This window comes from Manis javanica, chromosome 6, assembly GCF_040802235.1.
Source record: "Manis javanica isolate MJ-LG chromosome 6, MJ_LKY, whole genome shotgun sequence".
Lineage (NCBI taxonomy): Eukaryota > Metazoa > Chordata > Mammalia > Pholidota > Manidae > Manis > Manis javanica.
In genome coordinates this window covers 16,555,475-16,572,558 of record NC_133161.1, presented here as the reverse complement: position 1 = coordinate 16,572,558, position 17,084 = coordinate 16,555,475, and the positions used below count along the sequence as shown (strand labels likewise).

General features: G+C 49.6%; 1 long non-coding RNA gene across 1 annotated transcript in view; it reads left to right on the top strand.

Annotated features, from left to right (window-relative positions):
- Positions 1-16,169, top strand: part of LOC140849845 (uncharacterized) — a 75,982-nt gene extending 59,813 nt beyond the window's left edge. The window contains exon 3 of the long non-coding RNA XR_012132088.1: positions 15,793-16,169. This is a non-coding gene — a long non-coding RNA (uncharacterized lncRNA). The remainder of the gene's footprint in view (positions 1-15,792) is intronic.
- Positions 16,170-17,084: the final 915 nt, after the last annotated feature.

Here is a 17,084-nt window from a genome sequence, read left to right as displayed (position 1 = left end):
GTGCAACAGCCTGCTGATCAAGCCCACATGATACATGAAGCAGGATCTAAGTGTGAAGCCCACCATCTGACAGCGACAAAAGTGGGTCTCTGGCTCTCTGGGTGCCCATGTGCTCCTAGACCCTGGTGACAGTGGCCTTGGGGCTCAGCCTAGGTTCCCACAGCATGGAGGGGTGAAGCAAGGCAGTTGCCACTGGCGGAGGAGTGGACAGAAACTGTCTCTGGCAGGAAGGAAACACTGCACCACACTCGGTGGTGAGCTCACCTCTCCCCGGGCTTCCCTGTGGGCATTGCATGTTTGAGTGGGAGATGGTTGCTCTGAAAACAAAATTACCTTAACCATTTTCCATGCGGGGAATGAGGAACCCCAGCCAGGTGCGTGAGTCTGCCGGTGTCTGTGTGGGTGGGGGAAGTTGCTGCAGGCACTGGCCGCCTTGGATGCTCGGCATCTTCCTCCCCACTGCTCCCAGGGCTCGGCCTGCCTCTGTCCAAGGTTGGCCAGGGGCCCAGCTGCGGGAAGCCAGCAAGTGCTTTCTGTAGCCTCCTTTCCAAAGGTTAGCATGGACATTTGAGAATCTCCTGGGGGGTGTGGGGGAGCACTATCAAACCTGAGGCCTCAGATATTTTGATATGCAGCTGACAGCCCGTCCCTCCCATGCTACTGAGAATCACTTTGTGTAAAGAGAGACGTTACTCTAGGGACGTGTTGTGCTTGTGGACGACGTGAGGAGGAGGTAAAGGAAACAGCATGCGTGTATCCACTCCCTCATTCACCTCCCAAGCGTCACTGAGCCCTGCTGTGTATCCAGCACTCTTAGGCACTGGGTTACCCACATAATAGCAGGCTGACCTCCTGGGAAAGCTGGCCATTAGGTGAGCCTGTGAGAACCTGGTTGAGGAGAAAAGAGGCTGGCAAGCCCTCTGTTCACTTTGAAAGCCATTGCTGACCCTCTGGGGATCCCACCCCATGGGAGATGCGTGGAATCAGGAGAGTTCAGTTGCCTCCACCAGAATTTTTCTGTTCAGTTGATCAGAGCTGGGTGCCCAGACACCTGGGTTGTGAGTTTAATCCCCAAAGATAACAGGTAACTGATCAAAGGGAAAAACATTCATGGGTAGACATCTTGCCAAGTTATGTCCTTGGTTCTAGGAGACGAGGCTCAGGGCAGCTGAACACAGCTCCGGAAAATAAACAACTCCAGTGGAAGTTACAGACGTGACCTGAGGGTCTAGAGTGAGGCCGGCTGACACATAAAGTGGTATTGGTATTGATGACCTCCCCAGGGACTAGGCTCTGCCTCTGGCCTTTTGAAAGCTTGGTTTGGTCAGCATGAGAGCAGAGACAGAGTGTGAGGAAGATTTTCTCTAGTCAAATGTATAGGCTTGTGGATCAAATCAGCATGCCACTTGCTTGACTTATACAGAAACACTCAACTGTCACGTAGATAAAATACATTATAATGATCTGTACCTGTCTCTTCCTATAGAAGAGTTTTCAAGTCAGTTGTCAATAGTCACGGGCTGGTGAGCCTGGAATCAGAACAAAAGGACCTAGTTGGATGGCTCTGCTGTTTAACAGCCGTAAGCTGTGAGGGTGTGATCAGTCTTAGCCGTACATGGGACACACAGCCAATAGCTCTGATGAACTTGAACTGGGCAGGGCATCATTCTTGAACATTCTTTGGGTGGACATGCCAACTCCGTTTCTGATAGCATGTTCTTGCTTCATCTGTTATACCTTCAGTCCAATCTTACAGGGTTGAGAGTCATTCCATCTCTTCCAGGAGATTTTGTTTCTTGTGTGGTGCTTCTTGCATAGAGTTTATGGTTCTACAGAACTCGTATCCCCTGGAACTTTTTTGTTGTGCCCATGTACTGCCAAACAAGAGAAAAAGTACCTGCCATCTTCAAGCACAAAGACCAGCCCATTGATCACTGACTTTAAATTGACCAGGACAGGTCAGACATCTGTCTTCCTCTTCTAGAAGATGGAATTTTGTCAGTAAAGTGAAGAAGCCTGATTTACCCTAAATGCATTTGACTTGTGAGTTTCCTATTACCATGTTACCAGAGAGAGTTCAAGTGCTGAATGAAATGGAATGATCTCTTTGTTGTTTTTAAACCAGGAAAATGCTGGGAAGCTGTCTCCGTGGGATCATTCGTTTTAGGCGTCAACCTGACTGGCCTCAGGGTGCCCAGGTTGGGCATTATTTCTGGGTGCGTCAGTGAGAATGTTTCCAGATGAGATTAGCATTTGAATCCATTGACTCAGCGAAGTAGACTGTCCTCCCCAGTGTGGCAGATATCATCCAGTCAGGGGAGGGCCCGAACAAAAGGTGCAGGAAGGAGGAATTCGCACTTTTTGTCTGCCTCACCCCTTGACCTGGGTCATCTCCTCTCATCTGCTCTTGACTTGGATTTTCCACGCTGGCTCCCCTGGTTCTCAGGCCCTCAGACTCAGAGTGAATCATACCACCAGCTTCCTGCAAGCCTCCAGCTTGCAGAAGGAAGGCTGGGGAACCTCTGAGCCTACACAGACCTCCCCACCCCACATGAGGGTATGCGTGTGTATGTGTATCCCCTTGGTTCTGTTTCTCTGGAGAACCCTAAGACACTCAGGATTTAGAACGTCTGCAAATTGTATTGGGAATTCTCAGACGGTGAGGCCACGTTTGAGGAGACTCAGAACACAGACTTACAGAAGTACAAGGCCAGGCGACCTCGTGTTCTACGGGGCTCAGCTTGGAGAATTATCTGAGACGGTCCTATTTCCTTCCTTGATGGAGGCCTGGGACACCCAGGAAAGTTGAGGACTCTCATCTTGGGAAGAACAGGGCACTTTGTATCCACTACTCTGTCTAATCTTAAGTGGTTTTAAGCTCGAGATACAGCTTCGCAGCTGGTACACACATACTCTGCCCTCAAGGGATTCCACTCTACTGGTACTATTTGTCAGCTCAGGTTACCATGAAAGATGTTCAGGAGGCACAGGAACACTTGTGAGGGGCTTGGCTCTAGTTACTTCCAGTTCTGAGGTTGCCTTGCTCCTTTCCAGCTTAGAGCCTTCCGTGATGCTGTTCCTGTGTCTGGAATATTCTCCAAACCCAGTCACCCCAACTAAGTGACTTTTATTCATCCTTCTGATCATGTGAAGATTTTTCTGACCACAGCTCTTACATCTCTCATCACTGTTGGTAATTATATGTGATATTTTGTGATTCTTTGATTAATGTCTCTCTCCCATCTCATCTGTAAGCTCCCTGGAGGCAGAGAGCATGTATAATTTTCCTCTCTTTTGTATTCCTGGTGACTAACAGGGTTTGGAATATAATAGGCGCTCAGTAAATGTTTGTTGAGTAACTGAGTGATGATAACAAAGCCTGTGGGATAAGCGCTGCCCGGGAAGGGAGAGCTTGGTTTCCAGGGCTGGAATAATGCTGTGGAAAGAGGAAGACCCTGTGGTTTTTCTGAGGAAGTGGGAGTGGGTAGAGACCTCTAGGCATGGGGGTAGTGAGAAATGAACAGGGACCAAATCATGAAGCTATTTCTAAGCCAGGTGAGTCAGAATTTTGTCTGGAGAGTAGTGGAAAGCCACTTGTAGGTTACAGGCAGGGGAGAAGCACTATCTGATGGACTTCCTTCAGCCAGCACAGGGGGAACAGGTTAGAGAGGGTGGAAGCAAGACCAGAGGGGGGAAGACCAGGTAGGAAACCTGTTGGAATCTAGGTCCAGTGGCTCCCGCCTAAGCATGAGAATCCCCGGGGGAAGCTTTTCAGAATCCCGATGCCCTGGCCAATTAAATCAGAATCTTTTGGGGTGGGGGTCCCAGGTGATTCCAGTTCACATTCAAGGTTGAGAGCATATGCAGGTGCTCCAAAACGGCCGCCTGAATCAGGGAGGTAGCCATGGGTCTGATGAGGAGAGACTGATTTGGGAGGCAGAACAAACTGGATCCGCGGGAAGGGAGGGAGAGGGCCGCCTCCTCGTCTTCTGCTTTGAACCCCTGGGTGGAGGGTGGTTCAGCTTATCCATTCCCTGGGATGACTTTGACAGGAGGATCGCTCCGGGTCCCTCAGGAGAGGCGGGGGCTCTCGTGCCCTGCCCCTCCCACCCCTGCAGCCGAGGTGCCCGGTGCTCACGCCCTGGCTCCGGCAGCTTGGGTCCGCTGTCCAGGTTTCTGACCCCCTCACTTCTCTCTGGCGCCACTTCCTCTTCCGCTTCCTGACTCACCTGGCTCTCACTCCTGCGTCCACCTACTCCCCAAGTCTAGCCAATACCTGGCTGGCTCACCTGTCCTGGCTGCCGCGTTAATGCCCACAACTTACTGATGGCCATCGCCTCGGTGAATGGGTAAAGAGAAAACCTCTGCCATGACATGTTCTGGGGTCTCCCTTTCCTGCAAGGACCATTCGGTGACTCAGTTGCCAAGGGCAAAGTCTACCTGTAAGTTGAAATGGAACAGGACTGGATAAGATAAAAAATACAGCTTCTTCATTAAAAAAGAAATGTGCTGATTTTTCAGTTACGGTGTGGAGGGACGCTCAAGGCTGTAGCTACTGCAGTGGAGGGGCGAGGGCTCCTTCCTGGCCTCAGCCCTGAGGCCTAAGCCTGAATCCCTTGACCTGGGTCCTTCCTAGGCTGCTGGACATGCTTTTCCTAGGCCTTCTCGGATCTCCAAAGAGCAGGATACCTGACTGGTAACTGTGTTCTTCCCTTTTAGGCAGACCTACATTTCTGCCTGGGTGTTCTCTTCTGTCCAGTAAGTTATTTCAGTTGAGCTTGAGTGTTGTGGGAATCTGTCGGCCTGTATTGATGTGTTTATGGATCCTCTATCATTTGCCCAGCCCTGAGGGAGAATCCAGAAAACACAAGGGTCAGGAAAGCACCTACACCTCCTGGGACCCTATATCTGACTTTGCATATTAAAAAGGTAGAGTGTATAATGCTCAAGGTTTATCTAGAACTTTCACAAGCCGCCTAGCCTTTCTTTTTCTTGTCTTCGTTGTGATCATCTCAGCCTTTATTTCCCCACGTGCACAGATCGCCGGGCTTTCTCTCCCTCGGTGGGCGGTGGACATATCCTGGCTAGGATAGCTCCTACAGTCCATCTTCACGTTACTGAAGGGGCTGCAGCTCCCCTGGTGGCCACGCCAGGGCGCCTTGGGGGAATGCCCGCCAGGCAGCTCCTGCCCCAGTGGATCAGATGGGTACAGAGTCTCTGCCTGTCTGGACCGGCTTGGGCAAGGAGGGTTGGGGGGGATCCTGTGGGGCTGGGGCCGGAGTACATGAGCCATGGTGGGATGGCTGGGCATCTGGTGGGCTGGTGAGCTGGCAGGTGCCAGAGTGGCACCAACAGAGGACAACCAGAGGTCCAGAGAGCCAGGGCACATGAGAGGGCAATGGGGAGGCTCAGGTATTTGCAAAAGGGTGTCATTTATCCTTTCCTTCCCTATCCTAGCCTTCCTCTTCCCAGACGTTGCTGAACAGATTCTCTAACTGAACCTCACAATGCATGTAACCTGGGAGCCCTCCTCCACCCTGTTCTTATATCACTGGAGATTTCCTGTTTATGGAAAATAGAAAAGGAGCTGAATAGGTGCCTTCAACTGACAACATATTTAGGAAAGAAAATGTTGTCAAACCAATTAACTATAATCTATTTAATTAGACCCCAATTCTCATAACCATCCTCCAAACTGACCTTACCGACCTTTACTTTGAGCCACATGGGGCTTTTATATGGTCCCAGCCCCCACAGCCTACCGTCTTCCTCCCTCCCTTCCTGGCCTCCAGCCCTGGCCTCTGCAGCCCCTTCTCCCAGCCCCCCACTCGCCCGCCAGCAGACCTGTAGAGTCCCCAGGCCCAGCAATCCTTCCGTTGGGAACACCTGCAGAAATCATTCCAGCTGGGTGCACCCTGGGCTTAGAGCCCCATCCATTGCCAGTCTAGTCTGATAGTACAGAGCCCTGCTCCATCTTCCAGGTGGGGCACAGGAAGGGTGAATTAGGCTGGTGTGCCTTTACTGGCGCCTTTGGCTGGTGGACACAGATGACCGACTGGCCCGCAGTCATCGTGGATCTCCTCGTTTCTGTCCTCACCGATACCGGAGGACAGAGCTACACCACCCAGCTAACAATGTCAAGGTCATGGGGTTTTTACTGCGGCCAGTGATAATTAGTTTAATAGAAGAACACCCTCTCTCCTGTTGACTCAAATTCCCTTCTAATACCACAGATGCTCCCTGGCAAAGGAGATTGGCGAGTGGGGCAGGCTGGCTGGTTTCTGGAAAGCATGTTCTTTTGCTGGGCTCATTTCCATAGTCCGCATGACTCTTCAGAGCAGAGAGAGAATGTGGGCTGCTTGCTCGTTAGGAGAACAAAACGCTTTGCCCTTATTTAGTCTTATCTTTTGCTTTTAGTTTTTCTCCTCCCCACCCCCATCCAGGGATTGCAGACTGGAGGCCAGGAAATGAAAACAGGGGTCTTCCCATGTATTTTGTTTGACCAGCACACTTTTCAACTTGAATTTGAAGGTCTTCGGACGGCATGTGTCTCCCCTTAGGCCATGACTCCCTTGATGTTACTTTCTGGGCCTCGTTGTTTGACTTTGTCAGTCCTGTAAACTTTATGCCAAGTATGGAAACATCTGTCCACTCAATCTGTTAGTGACTGATCCTCATGAGCTCTTTCAGGACACATTTGAAGATCATTCAAAATACCTCTTCATCTGAAGGGGCTGCCCATTGTCAGACAGCAGTGGCTAACAGAGCCAGACAGCCGTCTTCCCTGACTTTTAGGGCTTCTGTGGTATGACCAACTTCAGGGCACCCTTCACACAGAGCGTGATGTGCATGCAGCCCGGGAGGGTCGAGGCGGCCCTGGTGGTCTGTAAGGAGGCTTTCCACCCCAGCCTTAGTACTCTGCTCTAGTTAAGCCAAAAGCCTCTGCCCACTTGGGGGAATGGGCGACCCAAATCAAGGTAGACTCTGAAGAGATGAACGTGAAGCCGCTTAGGTCCGTCTCCTTCCTTTGCACTTGAGCTGGGAGACCTGCGGGGGGAGTTCGGACACCTCATGCCTGAGGATGTGCCTGAGTGGCGGAGGCCCAGGAAGGTGCGGGGCGACAGGAGACCTTCGCTGTGAGCCCGGGGCCATGGCCTGCCCCGCCCACAGAGGCCTCTCCTGTCCTTTTCTCACTCTGCTCTCTCCCCAGTCCTTCCCTGTGTGAGCAGGGGGATGCTTCCTTAACTTCTGCCCGTCCTCTTGGCCTCAGTTTTTCTCGGGGAAGAAGGGCTGAGAGGAGGCCTAGCCAGGGAAAGCAATTCATTTCAAAACCTCAAACTAACTTGTGTTCACCTTTGCAACCTCCAGACTATTTTAATCTGTAAATGGTAATGATGGGTGTGGGGAACAATTTTGTTGTTTACTGAAGCAGTTGAGTGATAATTGCAGAGTAAGGAGAAAGCAGAAGCCTTTTCCCACATATTGTATTTCTTGCTGTCTTTCTCTGTGCTAATATAGGCCCCGTGTTACGTCTTGTGAGTCAAGATGACAGACCAGGAAAGGGGGTGCAGCAGGGGCTGAGGGAGGGGAGGAGGGGATCCTGAGGCCTGATCCCCTCCCACCAAGGAAAGTAAATGGAGTTGGATAGTCACGGGGCAGGCTGATGCCTCCGGAGAAGCTGTCAGGATGGTTACAGGGTAAAGCGGGTGGCTATGCAAATAGCTCTCTGCCCGCAAGATGGGGTGCCTGTTCTGTAGGCAGCCTTCTGAAACAAAGCCATGATGGAAAGTTCCTTCTGCTATCAGATCAAAATGTGTTCTGCAACATAAAAAGGATAAAGATAGATCAAATGGAGCAAATATAAAATTATTTAGCCTTCTTAGGTTAATCTATTTCTGTGTGACTATAGTTCATTAAAAATTCATCATTCTTGGAATATCAACACACATTTCCTTGAACAATGTATATCCCTTAAGTTAGCTTCTTGCTGCTGCCAGATACAGAATTCAGGAGCCCGGACATGCATTAGGATGGGAAGTCAGGTGCAGTTTACAGTCTTGGGAGGCTGAGAGGGAACACGTGTCCCATAATGGCAGGATGCTTTAAATGTTACATAACAAATGTTAAAAGGTCACAGATGAAGGGTGAACACGGCCACAGAGCAGGCTGGGGTATGAAAAGTGGGGTCAGTGGGACACAGGGGGAGGCACCCAGAGCTGTGCACCTTGGTCTGGGGGGCTGGTTCACCCACAACAGGGTCATACAGGGTGGGGGATCACAGAGCTCTTCCATAGAAACACCCGGAACTGGGGATGTGTAGATGGGCCAGGCATCTGGATCACAGTCTCCAGTGGTGGGCCTAGGGCTTCTCCAGCTCCCAGGTATTCTTTTACACACTGAAGTTTGAGAGCCTCTGAGCTGCAGGATGCCCGGATGTAATGCAGCAGGGGTAGGTGTCCACAGGCGACCTGAGAATGAGCATGACAGCGGTGACCCTGGCAGCAGGTGGTGGTTTTGGACTCTAGATGATTTGTCCAATTAAAAAGCAAGCCCCAGGCCCTGCCCAGGAATACAAGGCCCGCTCCATTTCTCCAGAGGAGAGGAAGGGACAAGAGCAGAGCAGGTACTGGGGCCTCAGTGCGACTAGGGGAAACCCAGCTGTGCGGCAGCTGTGGCAGAAGGTTAAGGCCTGGTGGGCATGAGGAAGTCCGGGCCTCCCACAGGCAGGACAAGGCTCCGGGCGGCTCCATCTCCTGTGGGCCTGAGGCTCTGCACCTCCTCTCTGCCGTGGTCAGGACTGGCTCCCGGACTGGGTAAGGCTGAGCCTGCAGGTGAAGGGCCCAGGCAGGTAGGACTGAGCAGTAGGGGTCAAGTGGGGAGCCAGATGTCAGCAGGACAGGGGTGATCTTGGAACCGAAGACTACATATTTTAATGAAAAGCTTTCCATGGGAGCACTTTTCAAGTCCCCAGAAGTACCCACTGAAAAAGGAGAAAGACTCTTGTGTCCAAAAATTTTTAGAGAGCATAATGTTCTTCTTGGGGTTTGCCTGTATGGAGGAAGGAGTCCGTAAGTACAGGTTTGCCAGAGGCTTGACAGTGCCTGGGAATTCCTCGATTTTGCTAGAGTTGTCAAGGCAGCAGTCACATCAGATAAGGGGAGGCCCACGGGGCTGCTTTGTCCATCCTGGTGGAGAAGACATCCCTCGGCCCTTTACTCCACTGTTCATCAGAAAGATTTCAGAGCAACTCATCTGGACCCTCAAAATTCCAAGGATTTTTCTTGTTTAATCCTATTTTGGTTAAACTTCTGGCTTTTGACTAGTGCCCTGATGAAATCCCTCCAGCAAGCCTGTCTAATTATAGGGTATTTGACTCTCAGGATTCTTGTATAAGAGAAACCAAATTCTCACTCATCTAAAAGCCAGGACTCTACTACCCACGGCCTCTGGTTCATTCTGTCTTCTCTGAGAACTCCTGAGTCAGAATAAAGGGCAATTTTCTGGGACAAAACAAACCATGTCCAAGAAACAGTCCGTTTTCTCTTTTGTATTGCTTACAAACCTGCACAGGCACCTCCCTTAAGATAAAAGTTCTTTAATTGTACCCAGCACGTGTAGCCAAGGCAAACTTTGGCTCCAGACTGCATGCCTTCTAAGTCAGCACAGAACCATGATCCTGTAAAGCAGGAACACAGAGGACGGGCACGACTTTGTAGTCCAGCTCCTTGTTTGCACTTAAAGTCTGACTCCACAGAACACTGCTTCTTTTGGCTGCTGTGACTATGAACTTGCTCATTTACTGATTTTATTTGAGGCAACTTTCCCTATCCACCATTCTTACAACGTGGAGATCTTTACCTTCAGTATCTTCTGCTTCTTCTGGGGCATTTGATGTGGGAGGAGGTGGGGGAGATCATTAGGCCCAGCAAAACTTCAAGGCAATTTTCCAGTTCTCCTGCTCCCATCCTTTTCCCATCTCAGGAAGAGCTCAAGCTTTTCTTGAGTGTTGAGGATGCTGGTAGGTAGCAGTCCTTGAGACTGTTCCTTTAAGCACCCCCAGTTCAATCAACCTGAAATTACCTAAGTGTGCCTCTCTCTCTTACACACACACACACACACACACACACACACACACACACACACACACACACACACACCATTTGCCCAAGCAGAGAAGGAAGAATAAGGAGGCAAGGAAGCTGGTCCTGAGGTTTTGGAGAAGGTGATAATACCTGGAGGGCAATGGGACTCCATGAAAGGCAACAAAAACATCACACTGTCCTACAGAGGAGCGTTTTGGGTCCCAGGGGGACACCTGGAAAATGATGATGCCAGCAATTCCTTTACTGAGCCATCCTTCTGGCAAAACACCTGGAATTTTCATGATGTTTGGGTTGCTCTTTACAGTAAACTGAGCACTTTTCCCCCCTATTAGTCTTATTTTACCTTTATACAAGTATCCCCTGCATATATTATCACTGTACAAAGTTCAGAGAACAGAAATATATGGTCTTAGTCCAGACTCCCTAGAGAAACAATGCTAATACTTGGGGTAGTGGGGGCAGGTATCCCAGGGAAGCAAAACTAAAACAAACAGACGGAAGGCCAGGAAGGAGGAAGGTAAACACAGGCAGCAGATACGGAGTAGGCCAAAGGTTCACAAGAAAATAAGAAAACTCAGATGGTTTCGGTGATGCAGGACATGGCCAAGGAATAAGTTACACCCAAAGGAGCCCTCTGTCATCACCTGTCTTTCATTGGTCAAAGTTTATACGCAGGTTATATTACCCAGTTCCTGGGGCAGCTGATGGGGACACCAGAATCACTGTGGGCTTAGCCAAGCCCAACAGTTTCCACCTTGGCAGGAGCTGAAGACTGACTCTTGCTTATATGGGAAACTGAGGTAATTCTCCCACTTGCCCTTCCCTAAGATCTTGGTGTACATTGTTCCAAATTATTTTCTTTGCATTTGTACATATATATCTAGTAGGTTTTAAAAAACATGAACTGCATAATTCAGTATGTATTATTTTGCAATTTCCTTTTTTTCTCTTAAACCTTGTAGATTTTTCCATGTTTGTATAGTCTGTTAAATCCCTGTTTAGCGTTAGTTAGTATGGTTGTACTGTAATTTATTCTTTCTGACGGCCCTTTAGAACTTTTGGTTCTTATGGTCAATATTGCAGTGAATATGCCTCTTTGTGTACGTGTGAGAATATTTTTCTATAATAGATACCTTGAGGTTGTACTTTTGGGTCAAAGCATTTTTCTGCATTTTATCTCATTTTATCCTTCAAAACTCTGAGAGGTAAATGGTAGTGGAGAAAGGGTCTTCGAATGGGAGGGGGAAATCCATTTATTATGTAATATGCTAGTTGAGTTATAATGCCATCTCACTGAAGTCTAAGAATCTTCTGTGTTTTTCAGATGAGGAAACTAAAGTTCAGAGAGATAAATGTCACACAGCTGGTTCAACCTTCAACCCATGCCCCTTAACCTAGCATTTACATGCTCTTTCCTCCATGCTGGTATTGCTTCAATGTCTTCTTTGTTTGTTCATTAAACTGAGTTGAAGGAGCTTCTGAATGGGCCTCTGTGCCAAAGTTCAAGGACTAGTTTAAATGACCACCCACAAAAGTCAAGTAATTCCCACCTTGTCAGAATCCTTGGGTTAGTATCTTATTCATTGATTTAGATCATTGGAGAATTTTAAAATTGAGGCTACTTGCTTCAGTTGGTGAGAGCATGAAGGTAATGAGGCCGAGAGATAGTGAACTAGATCCTCAACAAATGGTGGGGAGGACAGTTAAATTCCAGGGTCCGACTCCATCCTGAATCTTAGCTAGTTGCTCCTCAGACGTGTGTCACTGATCGTCAGAGGAGAGAGTGAGGTTGCATGACTCTGTGGAGTGGTGCTCATGGCGTGGCCTGCAGTCCAGCATGGCCTGGAAACTTGGTAGGAGGCAAATTCTCAGGGCCCATCTCTCAGATCTCAAGTCCCATCAGAAGCTCAGGTCCAGGAAATCTCTGTTTTAATGTCCTTCAGCGGTTCTGATGCATCCTGAAGGCTGAGAGCCACTGCTCTTCAACCTCCACCTGTGTTCTAGAAGAAGAAACCAACAGAGAAGATGGAGCTGATGTCCTCCTTTTGTTGGGTGAGAAGCAGCAGAACCATGTCAGGACCCTCTTTTTTCCTGACCATTTGTCGCAAAGGCTCCTGGGACCTGGACCACAGTCTCTCCCAGCACTGCTTCTGCTGTGGGGTGTGACTTGCCAACAATGTCACCTTCATTTCTTCACCCCTTCTCTGCCTCACCCTCTGAGGCCTTTGCTCTTGACCCTGGAAATCCCCTGCCTCCTCAAACACAGGCTTGAGCCCCTAGTCCGTGCTCCACTGACCCATGGTGGAGCCTAGCATCTGTGGAATCTTCTCTGTTTCCTGCTTAGTGAGCTGGGGCCTGCGGATACCTCTGCTAGGTGGTGACAGTTATTTCTATATCTCAAGAGTGACATTTGCTTTTTAATATTATGCTGTGGACTACATATCCCAACTCTGCAAATTGACACATTTAAACCAACTGTCACTGCTGTGATGCAAAAAAACTGAATTTGGAAACAGATATTTGAAACAAAAAGTCTCTGTTTCACAGTTATTGCATGTGCCTCCAGTAGCAAGGACTGTCATAAGCTTCAGGAGGTGTGAGTGGGGATCCCGTGCAGCTGACATCATTGTTTCTAGTGTGAAGAAGAGAAACTGATCTCTCGTAGCATTTTTTCCTTGATGTGTGTTACGGGTTGAATTTGTGTCTCCAGAATTCACATGTTGAAGTCCCAAACCCAGTACCTCTGAATGTGGCTGTATTTGGAGAAAGGGTCTTTACAGAAGTAATGAAGGTAACAGGAGGTCCCCAGGGAGGGCCCTAATCCAGTGACTAGTGTACTTATGGGAAGGAGAGATTTGGACACACAGCTGCACACAGGGAGAAGGCCGTGTGAACAAGAAGACAGAGATCAGGGTGATGTCTCTATAAACCAAGGAACCCCAAAGACTGCCAGTAAACCACCAGGAGCCAGGGGACAGATTCTCCCTCATAGTCGTCAGGAAGATACTAAACCTGATGCCACCTAGATCACAGATTCCAGCCTCCAGAAGTGAGAGAATACATCTCTGTGGGGTAAGCATGCGGCTCATGGCATTTGTGCAGCAGTCCTGGCTAACGAACACATGTCTGTCAGCTTCTATTTTTCTTCTAATAGTCGCCAGTCTTATCAGCTCCTAACATGGGCTCCTGTGAACAGCTGGTCTCCCAGACTCCAGGCTCCCTGCTCTCCATCCAGGCTGGCACATCTCCGTCAGAGCAAGCCTGGCCAGGAGTGATTTTCATCTCTTCCAGCACCATATTTCTTCCGACCTCAAGTCTGAACTCTGTGACCATAACCTGCTCCCCAGGCTTGCTCTTTTCCCCGACGCTCCCTGATGAGGTCTCCCAGCACTTCAGACACGCTTTCCCACCACCCTGTGACTACACGTGCTCATCCACCTGCCTGCATCTGCTCGCGCGCTTTCCTTTGCTCGCCACACCCTTCTTTCCGAATTCTTCTGAAGCACTACCATCCCACATCACCTAGCTAAGAGGCTTGCAAACATTGCTGTGTATTAGCATCACATGGGGAGTTTTTAAAAAATCCCAAATGCACAGGCTGTTCCTATAACACCAGTTATAGGAAAATCTCTGGCATGGGATGCATGTGGCAATATTTTTGAAAGCTCCCAGTGATTCAGTATAGAGCCAACTCTGGCAGCTAGTGACTTCCTCTTCTGTATTTGGCCAGCACTTCTCAACTGTGCTGTCAACAAGACATCTGCAGGGCCCGAGGGCTCGCCTTTCTAGCAAGTCCCATGTGCCAGGGACCGTAGTTTGAATGGCAAGTACTATACAACTTCTTACTGAGTTCTCATTCTCAGCGTGGCCTCTAATAGATTTCAGATAGTTTATGGGACATACATAGACAAAAATTAGCAACTATTATCCCCCTGATTGGACATGCTTGCCAAGGGCTTTGGTAAGCCTCTGGAACACACTGGCAGTGACATGGCAGACACTGAGGACAGGTGAGAAAGCCTGCAGAAGGATAACCCATCCCACGGGGCAGATGGTGTGGACTTCTCTCCCCCATGCAGTGCGGACAAAGGCACCCCCCAGAGCAGTGACGAGACTAGAAATCTTGGGGGCCTGGGCCATGAGGGACCCTTTTGCCCTGTGACCTGAGGTGTGGGGTACCTGAAGAAAACTTGGGCTTTCGGGTGTAGGGAAATTTGGGCTTTGGGATGGCTTCTGTGGTCTCTTGTTCTCTCTCTCACTTGGTCTGGGACATGCCTTTGGCTTGGGAAGAGTCTATTATTCTAGAGGCAGTGGAGTGAAAACGCAGCCCAGCGAGGTGGTCCTGGTCAGGGCCGCCACGTCACATAACCCCTGGGGGCGTCGCGAATGGGCTGGCATGTGGACGGCGGCCCTCGGAATTAGCGCAGAGCCTGCGGCCAGCGCTTGTGACTTAAATCTACGAGCTGCTGTTTCTTCATCTATAAAATGTAGGTAATAATATTCACCTTCCAGGGCTATAGAGGTGTTGGGATGAGATGAAGCATGTAAAGCCTGCAGAGTGGTGTCTGATGCGAACGGGAGGAACTCGTGAAATGGACACAACTATTCTCGTCATTACTGGTGCCTGTTGATACCTCATTTCTACGGCCAGGGTGGGCCAATGCCTGCAGACAGTGGGCTACTCAGGAGCAGCTCCAGGGCTCGGGAGGGAGGGAAAGAGGGCCTGCAGGTTTCTTGTTCAGCTGGCAGTGCGTGCGCAAGGGCAGAGTAGGAAGTGGGCATTTCAGGCGGCGGCTTGTTTGCTCTCCCTACTGCTCAGGACTTCCGTGGGTCCTCTGGGACACTTGCCTTTTGCGGGCCTCCTCCTGCATTAAAAACGTTAAAATGTATGTATGTCGTGTTGGTATAAAGGTGAATGCAATCCAGATTGGATTATATTAACTTTTTTTTTTCTGATTTTAAAAGAAATTAAAGCCTTTCCATGGGCCCCTCACCTGCCACAGGCCCTAAGCGCTATGCCCTTGTGGCCACCAGAGCGCCCCCTGCTGGTGCTGACCCTCCCAGCAGCTGAGCCTGGCCGGGCAGCAGGACTGCCAAGAGCCCCACCGTAAGGTGCAGTTGCATATGCGAAAAGTCCTTCCCCCTCACCTAGGTCTCAGCTGCTTCCAGAGCAGAGGTTTTCCGTTTTTAGTTCCCCCATAACACAGTGCAGGGTGGAGCACCAGGGCCAGTCTGGTTATGTCAATACATGGTGACATAAATGCATTTTGTTGTTAATTGTTCAGAGGCTCCTTCTGAAGCTTCAGGAACCTGTTTCACTGGCTCCCACGGTCACCGTCAGAACGGGACAGGCCTCTTGAGGCTTCTCTGCATCTCACTGGCCACAGTGGGCTCTTAATACTGCTAGGGTCCCGTGTCACTGAGGCCAGAAGAATGAGATGATGTTGGGGTATTGGGTTGTATGTTCTCAAAACCTCAGTTTAGAGTCAGGCTGTTTGTGCAGATGGCTGAGGCTCCCCATTGTGGGCGTGCAGGTGGGATGGACAAGCTCATCCCCATGTGTTCCCTGTTAGCATGAGCTGTCACTAAACTACAAGACAAATCCCCTCTCACTCCCCTTTGAGGGAGACGGGCAGGCACACTGTCTGGGCCTGTTTTTCACTTGTCGCTCTCTGCTCTTGTTTCCCAGGTCCATTCTGTTGCGGCAAACAGCACATCCCCTAGGCCAGACCCAGAGGTGCCCATAGGTTTCCAGGGCCACTTGGTCCACCCTGGTGGCAACACCTAGGGACAGGTAAGGGGAATTTCATCCTTTGAGGGCTGTGTCACTTGCAAAGGCCTCTGCACTGGCCTGATTAGGAAGCTGGCTGGACAGATGGCTGGGCGTTGGTTTTCGTCGGGAGAGGCTCTGTCCCGACACTGCCCCCACCCCCGGCAGCACATTCACACAGCGTCAGGCTGACGCTGAGAAACTGTCAGAACAGGGCCAGTGAAGTTGGAGACAGATGGCAGAGGCTGCACAGTGACACCACCAAAAGAGACAGAAGTTTTGTATGCTTGTTTCAATATGTAACATACTAATCCACATTTCATTTATAATAAATTGCTTTGTCATCAGTTTCTGATAATCTATTAAGTTTTTCTCTGAATTTCTTTTGTACAATTTGAGAGCTGCCAAACTGCTTAGTCACTGTTACCCAATGTACCCAGTGGCAGCAGAATGTAAATCTGAGCTAAATTTAGCCCAAAATGTAAAACTGAGCTAAATTCTTAGCTGGGAGGTACAAGCTCTAGTTACTAATTAACCCAGACCCTCAAAATATGGTAGGATGTCTCTTAGGCACGGAGTAGAGGGAAGGAGATAAAACACTAGGATTAGGACCTGAGAAGTAAGGTGGATAGGATATCAAACCCCACATGGGATTTCAGAGAGTATGTGGAGTTGCATTTGAAGCAAAGACTATCTGGGGACTAGCAATGGACGAAACAGTATTCAGGCCTGTTCTTAAAGGAGTTTCAAAGCCTTCTGACACCCAGACCAAAGCAATAATGACTCAAGAGCAAGGATAAGGGAAATACCAGTGTTGCTCCATCCATGTGTTGATTTCACAGGTATCATCTGAATCCTGGCACAGAGAGGCAGAGGCGAGAGTGCTTTGGAAATAGGAAGTAGCACCTTGGTGGTGAGCGAGGTGGGGAGAGCGTGGGTTACAGGACTGCTGTGATAAAGAGACAGGTCATGGAGGGTCACGGAAGGCGGGGGAAGGAATTTGGGTGTTAGCCTTCGAGCGATGGGGAACTGTTGAAAATTTCAAGCAGAAGAGTGAGGAGCGTGTGTTATTTGGGAGCAGGGCCAGTGGCATGGAGGCTTGGAGAGGGCGTTGTGGTGATCCAGCAGAATAATTCCCCTACAGGAACGAGAGCTTCAGCAGCAGGTGGCCAAGCTCTGTCTGAGGATTGTTGACGGTGTGGCTTGGGGTT